At 43.9% G+C, this 12,008-nt stretch overlaps 1 protein-coding gene across 1 annotated transcript in view; it reads right to left on the bottom strand.

Annotated features, from left to right (window-relative positions):
• Nucleotides 1-258: 258 nt before the first annotated feature.
• LOC125986631 (sodium bicarbonate cotransporter 3) overlaps nt 259-12,008 on the bottom strand; it is a 43,086-nt gene continuing 31,336 nt past the window's right edge. The window contains exons 29-30 of the mRNA XM_049750395.2: nt 5,595-5,697; nt 259-2,538 (exon numbers count right to left, since the gene is read on the bottom strand). The gene's annotated coding sequence lies outside the window, so the exon portion shown is untranslated. The remainder of the gene's footprint in view (nt 2,539-5,594; nt 5,698-12,008) is intronic.

The raw sequence follows: 12,008 nt of genomic DNA on the forward strand, positions 1-12,008 counted from the left end.
CAAAACGGCGTGTACTCTCGCTTGTCTGAGCTCCCAGAATCAATGTTGGTACTTCTACTCCCGGCTTCGGAGTCTTCTTGCTTGTGGCACTGAAAGCGGCTTCAGTCTCAGTGTAGCGTGTGGCCTTCTCCTGGTGCTTTATATCCAACCCCGCCCCCCCGCCCCTTGCACTCACAGTCAGTGCGTGGATCAAGTGAATGAGACAGCAGCAAGACGGGAGGGAGGGAGGGAGGGAGGGAGGGAGGAGTGTACGTGGGAGAAGTGTTAGTGACCGTGTTTGCGCACAGAGCCGCGAGGAGTGCAGGGAGGGAGGGAGGGAGGGAGGGAATGCGTTGATGCAGGATGGAGGGAGGCGTGTTCGCATAGATACAGACGATTATGAACACCAAACTACGCAGATATCAACGCAGAGCCAAAGGTACCGGAAGGAGGATGAGCACAATCAGTGAGGGAGGTTTGGGAGGGAGGGAGAGAAACAGAGAAAGAGAGACAAACAGGATGAGGCTCTCGGCTGAAGCATAAAAAGTACACTTGGCAACGTCAATATTCTTTTAAGGCACTATTCACCAATCTTATTGAACCAGAGCGCATATTTGACATGATAAAAAATCGCACGATGCATAATCATCGTAATAATCTATCTTTTGTCTTTCACGAGGTCAGAAAGTGGCAGCATGTGCGGCAGAGCACAGGTGCCGAGGAGCCAAACTTTATAGAAGGTTTTATGAAGTTGGAAATTGCAAGGCCAGACTTTTAAGATGCATGAGCACAAACAAATGTGCAGCTTTGTGTGCGTTTGCTTGCGCTTTGACTCGGATATTGACACTTTATAGGGCCCCTGCTGCCTGCTAGCGCAAAAAATACCAGCACAGTGTGAGGAATGTCCTGTGGAGGCCCAAACTTTTATGCTTGCATTGACTTTTTGGGTCATTTGTTGATGTAAATGTGTCTGCATCAGCCCACGCTTGCCTCACTCTTAAATGAGCCACAACTGAAGGGTAATAAATGTTGAAATGATTTTGAATACATCGTCCTTTATGGCTGCATTGTATAATGGCAGACACTTTGCACGCCTCCCGCCTCAAGTGCGCACAAGGCGACGGGCAAAAGAAATACAAATCATTCAATCGTTCAGGCCACTGGACAATTCAGAGTCTTCAATTAACCTCGCATTGTTTCGAAGGACAATGACCAATCGACTCCTAACGACATCACACAGTGGCGGCGGAGGATCCCCACGGCGCTATGACAGAACGACACTCCACCTCCATTTTATTCTTAGAGAATCTGTGGGAAAATATCGAGCAAAAACAGTGACTCAAAACGGATCTGTTTTGGACTTCCTGATTCATGATGATCAGAAAGCGCTCACTTTTGAAACAGAGCCAAGAGTACTGTAACAGGCAGACACCCACATTAGGTTATTCCTTTTCACGCGTGGAGAGTGGCCACCCAGGTTCCGTTCCCTCTGCGTTTGAGAAGGGGGTGCTATCCTAACCGCCTTTGGAAATTGGGGAGATACTCCCGTGCTCATTAGAGGAACACATTGGAGGCCTGCCTATACGTCGTCATCATGTTGGATTAAGCTAATACTTTGATAGCATCCCTTTTGCTACTTACTTTCAAATGAGGATTAACACTGCCTTTCAAAATGAGCTTCTTTTTTTCTTCTTCAGCAAGGACAAACTTTCCATGATTAACTGTGACCACACTGACCAGGAAGCAATATGAAAAGGCCATAGGGAAGCCGTTGTGCATTTGATCATAGTGGGAAATTGGTTGAGAATGAGAGCGAGAGGAAGAGTGAGAGGTAGAACTGGAAAGAAAAGAAACTTAAGGCACTTGGGATCTCTTTAAAACATTCCCCCCCCCCCCCCAAAAGAATATGTCTCCTTTCAAAATGATGAATAATAACAAACGATTGCCCCTCTGGTACATAAAACCTCCTTTTGTCCAGATTCACCAAGCGGGTACTATAAAAACGAGACTGGCTCTCATAATCAATGTCTCTCAGGTCACACAAAATGATTGTAAACGCTTTTGATCTGTCTACTAAACGCCCCGGGGAGTCTGCACAGTTATTCTGGTAATCAATAAAAACGAAGGAAAGTTGCAGCTTCTCTTCTGCCCATTAAGAGAGGAAGTTAACTAGGAAGATCCTGAGCAGATTGTTGGGGCACATGATTATTCTTGCAGGTGTCCCCCCTTGTTTTTGAACGAAAGCAAATTCTTCAATTAGGAATAAATGGAGTAAGCGGGTGGTAAACAGCAAGCCATGTGTAGAGTATGCGTGCAGTGACTCACTGTCTTTTCTCTTCACACTGTGGCTGAGAAGGCCTCCCTGACAACAGGTGCTGTCCGCTTGCTCCAGCAGGAAAGACATACATGGTGCTACCTGACCATGATGACTAGTGCAGTGAATCCCCAACTGGTGCAGCAGCGGGACTGGCAGAACCACAACAGCGAGCGCTTCACCGGGCAAGCCTTGACACTGTGACTCATATGTTCCCATTCCTTTTTATGCTGCTCCAGAACACCCTGTCAGGAACAAAGAAAACGTGGACAGGAGTAACAAATGCTGCTGCTGCTGCTGCTGCTGCAGGAAAAAAAAAAAAAAAAAAAAAACAATAACCATACACACTATTATAATGTAATATAGTGAAACAATTAGAATGAATAAATATGTACATTGATATGACAAATAACAAATAAAATAAAGATTAACCTTGCACTATTTCCCATTCAAATAACCAAATGCATATGAAATCTAATTATAGTTTTAGTTTTATGACACAAAAGGAGGTTTTAATGATCCATTTCAGTATTGTCATTTTAATGGTACTTTTTAAAATGTTATTATAATTTTTTAATTACAATTTGAGTTTGTTATTTTCTGTTAAACTATTATAACAACACTGCGGCTGCATACTATTCTGCATCTCAATACTCATAAAGGTGTTTTTTTTTTTTTTTTAGCATTTCCAATGACCATATCATAATTTATGCACGAATCCTTGTGCAAGCAGCATCAGTTTGTCATCTGTTTTTTTTTTAGGATAGATGTACAGAGAGGAAAATCTTTTCAATTCAGTCACTCTGGCTAGTACTCTGCGCAAATGTGAAGAGCACCATTACATCTGCTTTCTCTTTTTCATTTTCTAGTCTTCGCCGCCTCACTTGGTTTCCCCATCTTTCTTTGTCTGGCACACATGCAAGGCCAGAGAGTGTGGGAGTCGAAGGGATGACTCATGTGTTGCACACCTCATCGCTGCTGTCCAACCATATATGGGCTGCCCGGAAATCCATTTCACTGCTCTGCTCTGCTCTGCTCTGAGGAGAAGAGCAGGCCATACAGAGAGACCCTCCTCATTTATTGCTTGAATAAATATCTGATTACTCTGCGTTTGAATGAAATGACAAGCGACATGTGACCGACCGCTGCTTCTGCAATGTGAGCAGCTGCAGCTCGCAAGTCGGTTAACTTTCAAGGGATTTTGCGGCAGCGTGCATCAATTACGCTATCGCAGAGCTTATTGAACGTGATCTTATTTGTGCATATCGTACACGTATACATTATTTGCACATTTCAATCTAAAAAATACAAATATAAAATGATACTATGGTTGCATAAAAAGATGAATGAGTTATGCACCATCAAAACCACTTTGATTTGTCTTTATATCGTTTCCTGCTCCCATTGTGCGCAAGGTTGAGTCACAGCAGCGCATTGAAGAGATGCCCATCAAGTGCTTGGGGTCTCTGCAGGCTTGCCCAACTTCCCGCAGGCGTGAAACGTCCATAATGGAGAGAGAGGCCAGTCAGTTCGTCACTTAGCGGCTGAGTCAGGCCGATGATCATTCAACTCAAAAGTCTACAGGGGGAGGGAGGCGAAGGATTTTCTAAGCTGACTGCACGCTTACGCCAAAGGTAAAGCTGAATAAGCAACAGAAAGAGGACGAAGCCAATCCTCACCATTTAGTCAACCCACCAGAATGGTTGAGCCAATCGGAATACGTTGAGGGAGACTAAGATACGGTCATTCAGTCATTAACTATCATCTTGCGCAATCGTCCTGATTGTTTTTGGCCTTAAAAACAGATAAGGAAACTGCGAACCATGTTGTTGGCGAGGTATTCGTCGCGACTAGAATAATATAAGTGACATAAGACGACGAGAACCGTAGTCTTGTAAACGCGTGTGTTTCAAACGCGAGCAACAAAAGCTTAATTACAGCAATTAGCAGTCAAGAGTAAATTGGGATGAGACGGAAGTAATACATCCATTCTACAAGCATCTCCTTCAAACCAATTACGCTGCGTTATCTGATGACTAAATATGAATATCTAATCACACTGTGAGCAAAATATGACCCAAAAAAAAAAAAAAGTGTGGAGCATGGGGTTAGCATGATCGTTTTGCTCTTCTTGGCTACAATTTGCATGTCGTGTGTGAAAATGACTTGTTTCACAGCACTTGATATATATATATATATATTATTTTCAGTAGCCTGGCCAAGACTGAAACCTTTTAAAGCAAAGATAAATGTCTTGATACGTATTTGAAGTCGGAAAAAGCATGAGCAATTTATTTCCTCTCTATTTTATACTATGATTGGTTGAGTGTTTCCAATCAGTGGAAGCGGCGCCCTGCTTTCTGTGAGATGAGAAGAAATGACACATTTAGGAGCTGGAATATATTTTTGGATTTGTTGTTGAGGTTTATTGTAAACTTCAAAAAGACTTTTGTCTCGCACCTTGCTTCAGTAAAAGCTGCAGTAAATGTATTGTAATCAAAGTAGGTGAGAAGCGAATGTTGGAAATAATTGGAAAAAAGCTTCTTTAGGGCCCTTTTAAAAGACATGCATTACTCGAAACTAAAACAACATATGGCACAACTTTTTCAGTGTGTTCTCACGTATGAGTCAACAGCGCCATTTGAAAGGCTGCAGGCATGTCATTCTTTATATGAAGCCAACAGCTATTAAGTGGCCACGTGAGCTGCAAGGTGTAACATGACAACCATTGTTCAGAGGTATTTTTTCACCTTTCATTGCTCATTTCTTTTCAACGGAATCGCTTCGAGCTGAGAAAATGCTCTTTATGTATTCGTAGCACGCTGCAAGAAGGTATCATTTGGACTTGCTTTGGACTACTCATTTTTGTCTTCAATTTATTGCTTTCATAAATCTGTATTTGTTGTTCTGCATATGATTTTTTGCAGTGTTTAATAAATACCCCAGAGTTTTCTCCACCTTAAATTGAATAGCTCTGTCCACAAACAAAAGCCATCCAGCCTCGGGTATTTTTTTTCCCCGTTCTTACAAATCATTTAGCCCTCTAATTCAAAGTCCCTTTCAGCGAGGATGCAAGTTTTTCAAATAATTGCAGAGCGAAAGGCTGAGTGAATTGAATGAGATCATATTTGATGGTCTGCAAGTTAGCATCCAGGTTTCTGGTTGAGTCAATGGCAGTATTAAACTGCTAATCGGGATAATGGGAGCAATTATTTGATTACAGTAAGGAAAGAATTTCTAGCAGAGTGGCGGGGTCGGTCGGCCATACAGACCAGTGCTAACCGCTGTTTTGTAGCAGTACCTTGATCACCTTCTTCCGCTGTTGTCCTCATCAAGTTTCACCTCGGCATTTTCGGGGATGGCGCCGTCGCTAGTGCTGGTGAGCTTTGGCTCACCTGCATCACCTAAAAAAGACAAACACTGTACTGTAAACAGAAGGAGTGCTAATTGAATTATTCCTTGCAAATGATCTATTTGTGGGTATCATTGTTGACACGGTGTGTGACTGGAAATATCGCCCAAAATAAAAAGTGTTGTTCCGTGACGAAAATGTCTGGCCTACAAGGCCATGTGTGATGATGAAGCAGCGCGGTGGGGAGTTAAATGATGAATTGGATCACACTTACTCCCACATTAGCCCGGGCATACAACCAATCGTCTGCTGTGCCAAAGTCCACGTCACTGAGCGAGCGCCCATAGCTGTTATGGCGGACAACTTGGTTCATTGCCATAACAAGCTGGTAGTGGCTTGAAGGACCACAGCAAGAGACATATCTTGGTGCCCCTCGGAGAGAAGAGAAAAAAAAACAACAAAAAAAAAAAGTCCCTGAACGGTTGAGTCATCCATTACTATGGCAAGACTTCCCACTCAACATCATCGATGCAATTAGAAAGGACGTCACCGAGATCATTCGCTACCATATACTGACGCTCATCATATTCATCACTTACTGGATGAGGCACAAACCTGAAACCTTCTGAACATTTGTACGATACGTAGATGCATAGGGTACAAAAAAACAATCATCCAACGTGGTTTGGAACCAAACATGCCAAACAACACTGACTCTTCATTGACAATTGCGACAAGGCCTAAACTCGCTCAGCGACGTCAAATGATCATTCTTTTATCTTGTGTAATTGTAGCTCATGGTCTAGCTCACATTACCAAGCAGACTCGTGACTTTGGTCTCATTGTGCTGGCTGGCTTGTTCTTCCTGCTTAATGCGCATGCTTATTTCCGAATGGTAGTCACGAATCAGCTCTAATTTTGTCCCCCTTTTTAAGATGTATCATGAAATAGGCAGCATGCAATAGCCAGTCCCAAGCCTGTGTTGAGAGAAAAGTTGAACGTCAGGCCTCACCGAGCGCGGCCGCCGCCACCACCGTGGCTACACAAACAAAGAAAACCTTCCAAGATTCAATGTCGCACAGCAAACTCAACTTTGCGACAGGAAGAATGTTGAAGTCTCAATTTCTTCTATATGTGCAAGATAGTGAGAGCTGACCGAAACGCAGCGTCAGCCTCCTCTTGGCAATATGCTATAGATTCTTTCATCAGCAAATCCCTAAAGCCTGTCAGCAAAAGCTAACCATACCAAGTGTGCTATTATTTCCCCACTATTTATGTATAAGGTGGACCAGCAGCTGACTCCATCCATCCATCCATCCATCCATCCATCCATCCATCCATCCATCCATCCATCCATCCATCCATCCATCCATCCATCCATCCATCCATCCATCCATCCCTCCCTCCCTCCCTCCCTCCCTCCCTCCATCCATCCCTCCCTCCCTCCCTCCCTCCCTCCCTCCCTCCCTCCATCCATCCATCCATCCATCCATCCATCCATCCATCCATCCATCCATCCATCCATCCATCCATCCATCCATCCATCCATCCATCCATCCATCCATCCATCCATCCATCCATCCAAAGTGGACTTCCAGAAACTTAGATTATGTTATGTTTAAATTTGCGTTGTATTCACTGAAGTTGGAAAAAACAAATTCAACTGCAGCATTTCATGTCGTCGCCTGATTTTACAATGACGTGGAAATTCACACGCATGATTCATTTCTTTGTTTCTTGCATCCTCCTCCTCCTCCTCCTCAACATTTATCATGAGGTATCTTCCAGTTTGTTACGTGATTCTAAATACACAAGGGCTTCTGTGTGACACCATACCACACATGCAACATGCAATGGGTAGGTGGCTTCGAAGAGGTGAAGCACGCATGCGACATGACAGCTTGCACTGCTCAGGATTACGTAAAGACGTGTTTCTCAATACAAGACTGTCCCAAAAGTGTGGACTGCGCCAATCTGGTTGTCGTTTGAAGAACTTCAAGAAACAGGTGATGGCAGAGAGCGTCGTGGGAATCTCGGCTTGATGACCTCACTATGGTCCTGCTGCAGTGAAATGCTACAAACAAGCAACAGAAGGGCTTTCTCGTGATTCATACACAAGCAACTCCATCGCTGCCCACTGATGTCTGTTCCAGTGCGCCAGCAGCCACGTTCAAAATGTTCAACGGCATTGTCACGGCGTCTATTTTTTGATGTCACCATGACAATTGAGGAATTGGCAGCTTTACAGTCACACTGACTCATTTATGTTCTGTCCTGACAATGTGATGATGCCCGAAGGCAGCTCATTTCGATTGCACGGCAATGGTGACCTTTCCGGCGCCTCGGAGTCTTTCGCTCCCTTGCAAATTGTTTACTTTTAGAAAACTAGCTGTTTCAACCAATGCTACCAATCATTTACTTGAATATACGTAAAGTGGCATTAGCGTCATGACATAAATGTCATTCCTATTGCCAGACTGTCAATTTGACCTTTTCCAGATTCGTAGCTTTGTGATCAAGGTTGTGATATTTTTGGGATTGTTTTTCATATTCCAGCCACTTGGCCGACCAGGACAAAAATACTGTACCAAAAAACAACAACAAAAAGACGATGACGAGATGAATCAGCAGGAGAGCTTCCTCAAGCTGCGAAGTTGTGAAGGGTTGCCTCGTTATTTGCTTCCGATAAACATGATGTCCCCGTGGGATGTTTGTGCGGCGTAACAATAACAAGCTTGCAGTTTGGCTAAAAATTAGATCCTGGACCAAATGATGAGCGATAAATTGTTTTGCTCTCTCTATTTCTGCCATCGTTTTATAACTGTCATTGGCGATTGTTGGATATTTTTTGGGGGACTATGTGTATTCGTTCAAGGGTAAACTCAATGTACACTCTGTTGTGTAGATCTTGTAGCACATCACACAATGATGTCAGAGTGACGTGTGCAGATGGTGACCTTGCCCCGGAGCTGGTCTTGAAAGAGCGGGATTGGGGATGGGGTTCAACTCATAAAACCATGAGCCTCTGGTTTCTAAGCTTTAGTCTAGACGAGTTTGTGTCACCCTGAAACCTTTTGGGTATTTTTGTTGCGAAGGCAGGTGAGTTAAAGTTTGCGTCATTGATATTTGTATCACTTCCATACTACCCAGTCTTTTGCTCCATAGAGAAGATACAGTCCGTGTCTGCCACTATTAGCCAAAATTCACAAACAATTCATTTGCATTGAACAATTAAAGCCTAAAAATGGACGCTGATAAATAATCAGTACAAGCGTCATCTTATTGGCGGGACATTTGGCTACGGCCCAAGTACAAATATGAGCTCATTTGACGATCTGAAAATTCATTTTGATGTTTCACAATTGAACTGTATATACTTGCTTGCCTAAAGTGTTTTTTATGCATGAGCCCATATGACTGATGGCAAGTGTATGTCTGTCTGTCTGTCTGTCTGTCTGCCTGCCTGCCTGCCTGCCAGGTCATTAGCTGTGCCTGGAGCATTACAGATGTCTGACTGTGAGGATTTGCCGACAAGTGCTTGGTGTCTGTGTCTGCTTTGCAGCGTTTTCATCTTTTGGCATCACGCAGGCAATCTGTTGACTCCTACGTGCTCACAGACACAAAGACAACAGCAAAAACACACACACACACACACGCACACACTCTCTCGTTTCCAAGACTTGTGCAACACGCCCTTTGATCTATTTGGTTAAAGTAAAAACCTTTCTTGACTTCTGATCATTTTACATCCTTATTTTCAGCATCTTAATGAGCATTTCCTTTTATTTTTTGCGATCCACTTCCTGGCTACCATTTGATCAGAAATGACCAGAACAGGTGCCGAAATTCTCTCTCCTATGGAACATGTGCTTAGAATGGTAACCAGGTTATCCTTTATCACCATGACAACGCAAGGAAACTGCGTCGGAACGCGTCATCGCGTCCCTAAGATGCGCTGCTAGCAATTGTGCAAAAAACTTTTCATTCCTGCTTGACTCATGTTGTGATCTTTGTATTAACAGGACGTGACGTGAAAAGTCTTGCTCTCTGAGTTTCGCATTCATGCTGGGATCACCGGTTCATGGACAATCCTTGATGCACTCATTGGCCGCTTCAGCAGGTAGACAATATATGCATACAAAAAGAAATCGTTTTAGCCTTTAAAATAGTTTACAAAAGATGAGTTTACATTACGTTCAAAGAATAGGAAGTGAGAATCATTAGGAAGTGGACACGGAAGAAATCCTTGCGATGCCCAAGCCTAATATTCCTAATTGTCGGACCTTTCTGAAGCATCTCATTGGGTCAGCGGGTTAACAAGCTGGCTTAACCCAATGTTTCAAGGAGGCTTCTTGAAACTTTCACTTCACTAACCTGTGTAGCTCTTCATTAGAATCAGTGGGCCTCCTTCACCCATAGTCCTTGTTAAGTAAGCAAAAGGGTAAAACATAAGCCGATAGAAGCGCCTGTCAACTTCTCCTAACATGCATAGAAATATGAAGGCTTTAGAAACAAATACAGTGGAATCTCAGAGGTATTCCCCGTTAAGTTTGAGCAGTTGCTCAAGGTCCCGAGAGGGCTTTTAGCATCATGCCGACTTGAGCCAGTAAGGACAGGGGCAATTGCGTAGGAATTTTTCTGGCCTCTTCTTTTTTGTACGTTATCATGGCTGACTATTGTTTGTCTGTGACTTTTGTTAGGTAGAAGTAAGCTGACATTTTTTCCATCTTTTTTTTAGAAATCCGGGAACCGAATTGTGTTAAAATGTGATATTAAATTCAGCGTTTCTGCCAGCCTGGAATGTGTGGGAACGTCCGTCCGTCCGTCCGTCCGTCCGTCCGTCCGTCCGTCCGTCCGTCCGTCCGTCCGTCCGTCCCTCCCTCCCTCCCTCCATCCATCCATCCATCCATCCATCCATCCATCCATCCATCCATCCCTCCCTCCCTCCCTCCCTCCCTCCCTCCCCCCATCCATCCATCCATCCATCCATCCATCCATCCATCCATCCATCCATCCATCCATCCATCCATCCATCCATCCATCCATCCATCCATCCCTCCCTCCCTCCCTCCCTCCCTCCCTCCCTCCCTCCCTCCATCCATCCATCCATCCATCCATATCGCTTGTCCTCATTTGCGGGCGAGCTGGAGCCAATCGTCACTGAGTGTGGATGAGAGGCAGAAAAGTTCCACTCCCAATGAAAGTTGTGAGGACATGGGTATGCTTTTCAGCATCTTATCAAGATGAAGTTTGTCACAGTAACATCACTCCCACAACATATTCACGCAGCGCATGCCTTGCACCATATTGGCTGGTAAAGTCAACACCTTTCCCACCCTCAGACTCATACTTGAATGTCACACGTTGGTTGGATTCTCCCCAATCTGACAAGTGCAAATCTCATCATCCATTTTGTCAGCTGCTGACGTCCTTGACCCCTGTGATTCAGCGGCTACTGTCAAACATTCTAATTTATACAAGCGGCGGCGGTGCCGTTTGTCAACACTTGTCCTCCAGTGTATTCATTCACATGCGTGATAATCACTCTCTGACAGGTCCTAGCTTCGATGGCCAAAAAGCAGAACGAGAACGCAGCTGAATGATACTCGGAGGTCCATAGCTTAAGGTTACTTTAAAGTTCTATGATGCATTTGCTGATTGCGCTCTATTCGGAGATGACAAGTGCAAAAGCACTGGATGTTCCTTCAGCAATTTTGCAAAGTAGACACCGACTGCCAAGTCCCCATCAGGAAACTAATGCTGGGATACCCCGACAAGGATTATATTGATTATAGCTCATGTTCCATCATGTTTACTGTTTAAGCTGGCAAGTATCAAGCCGACACGAGAAGGATTTTCTCGCCTTCTGCCAATCCTTTCAGCCTGCCATCAACTTATTTGTCCCCATTCGCGTCGTGGAATACCCAACAACGGCTGCCAGTCAATCACAGGCAGGGCCCTTTACTATGCAAGTTTCCCGTGACTCCCTTTGGAAATGAAAAGAAAAGAGCATAAACATAGCCTTGGTTCAACTTCCAAGGAATTATTTTTGTCATTTTATATTTCTCCAGAATGATTTAGTCTGTTTCTTTCCATGCCTGCTAAGAGAGTCTGTACGGACTGTCTGTCACCAAAGGGCCAGATCTTTTTTTTTTTTTTTTCCACTTCCTGTTTTTTGTATCATGTTCTTGTATTCTCACTTGTCTGGGATTGTGGTTAAAAATAACATGTAAAAATACAAGCCTGGAAGGATCCTTCTTTTTTGATCTATCTCGCATGCGTCATAAACAGTGCTGGCACAAGAGCAGCCCATTGGACATTTTCCCACATTAAGGACTAAAAAGGAAAGGGAAAAAATATACT

Source organism: Syngnathus scovelli, chromosome 19, assembly GCF_024217435.2.
Source record: "Syngnathus scovelli strain Florida chromosome 19, RoL_Ssco_1.2, whole genome shotgun sequence".
Lineage (NCBI taxonomy): Eukaryota > Metazoa > Chordata > Actinopteri > Syngnathiformes > Syngnathidae > Syngnathus > Syngnathus scovelli.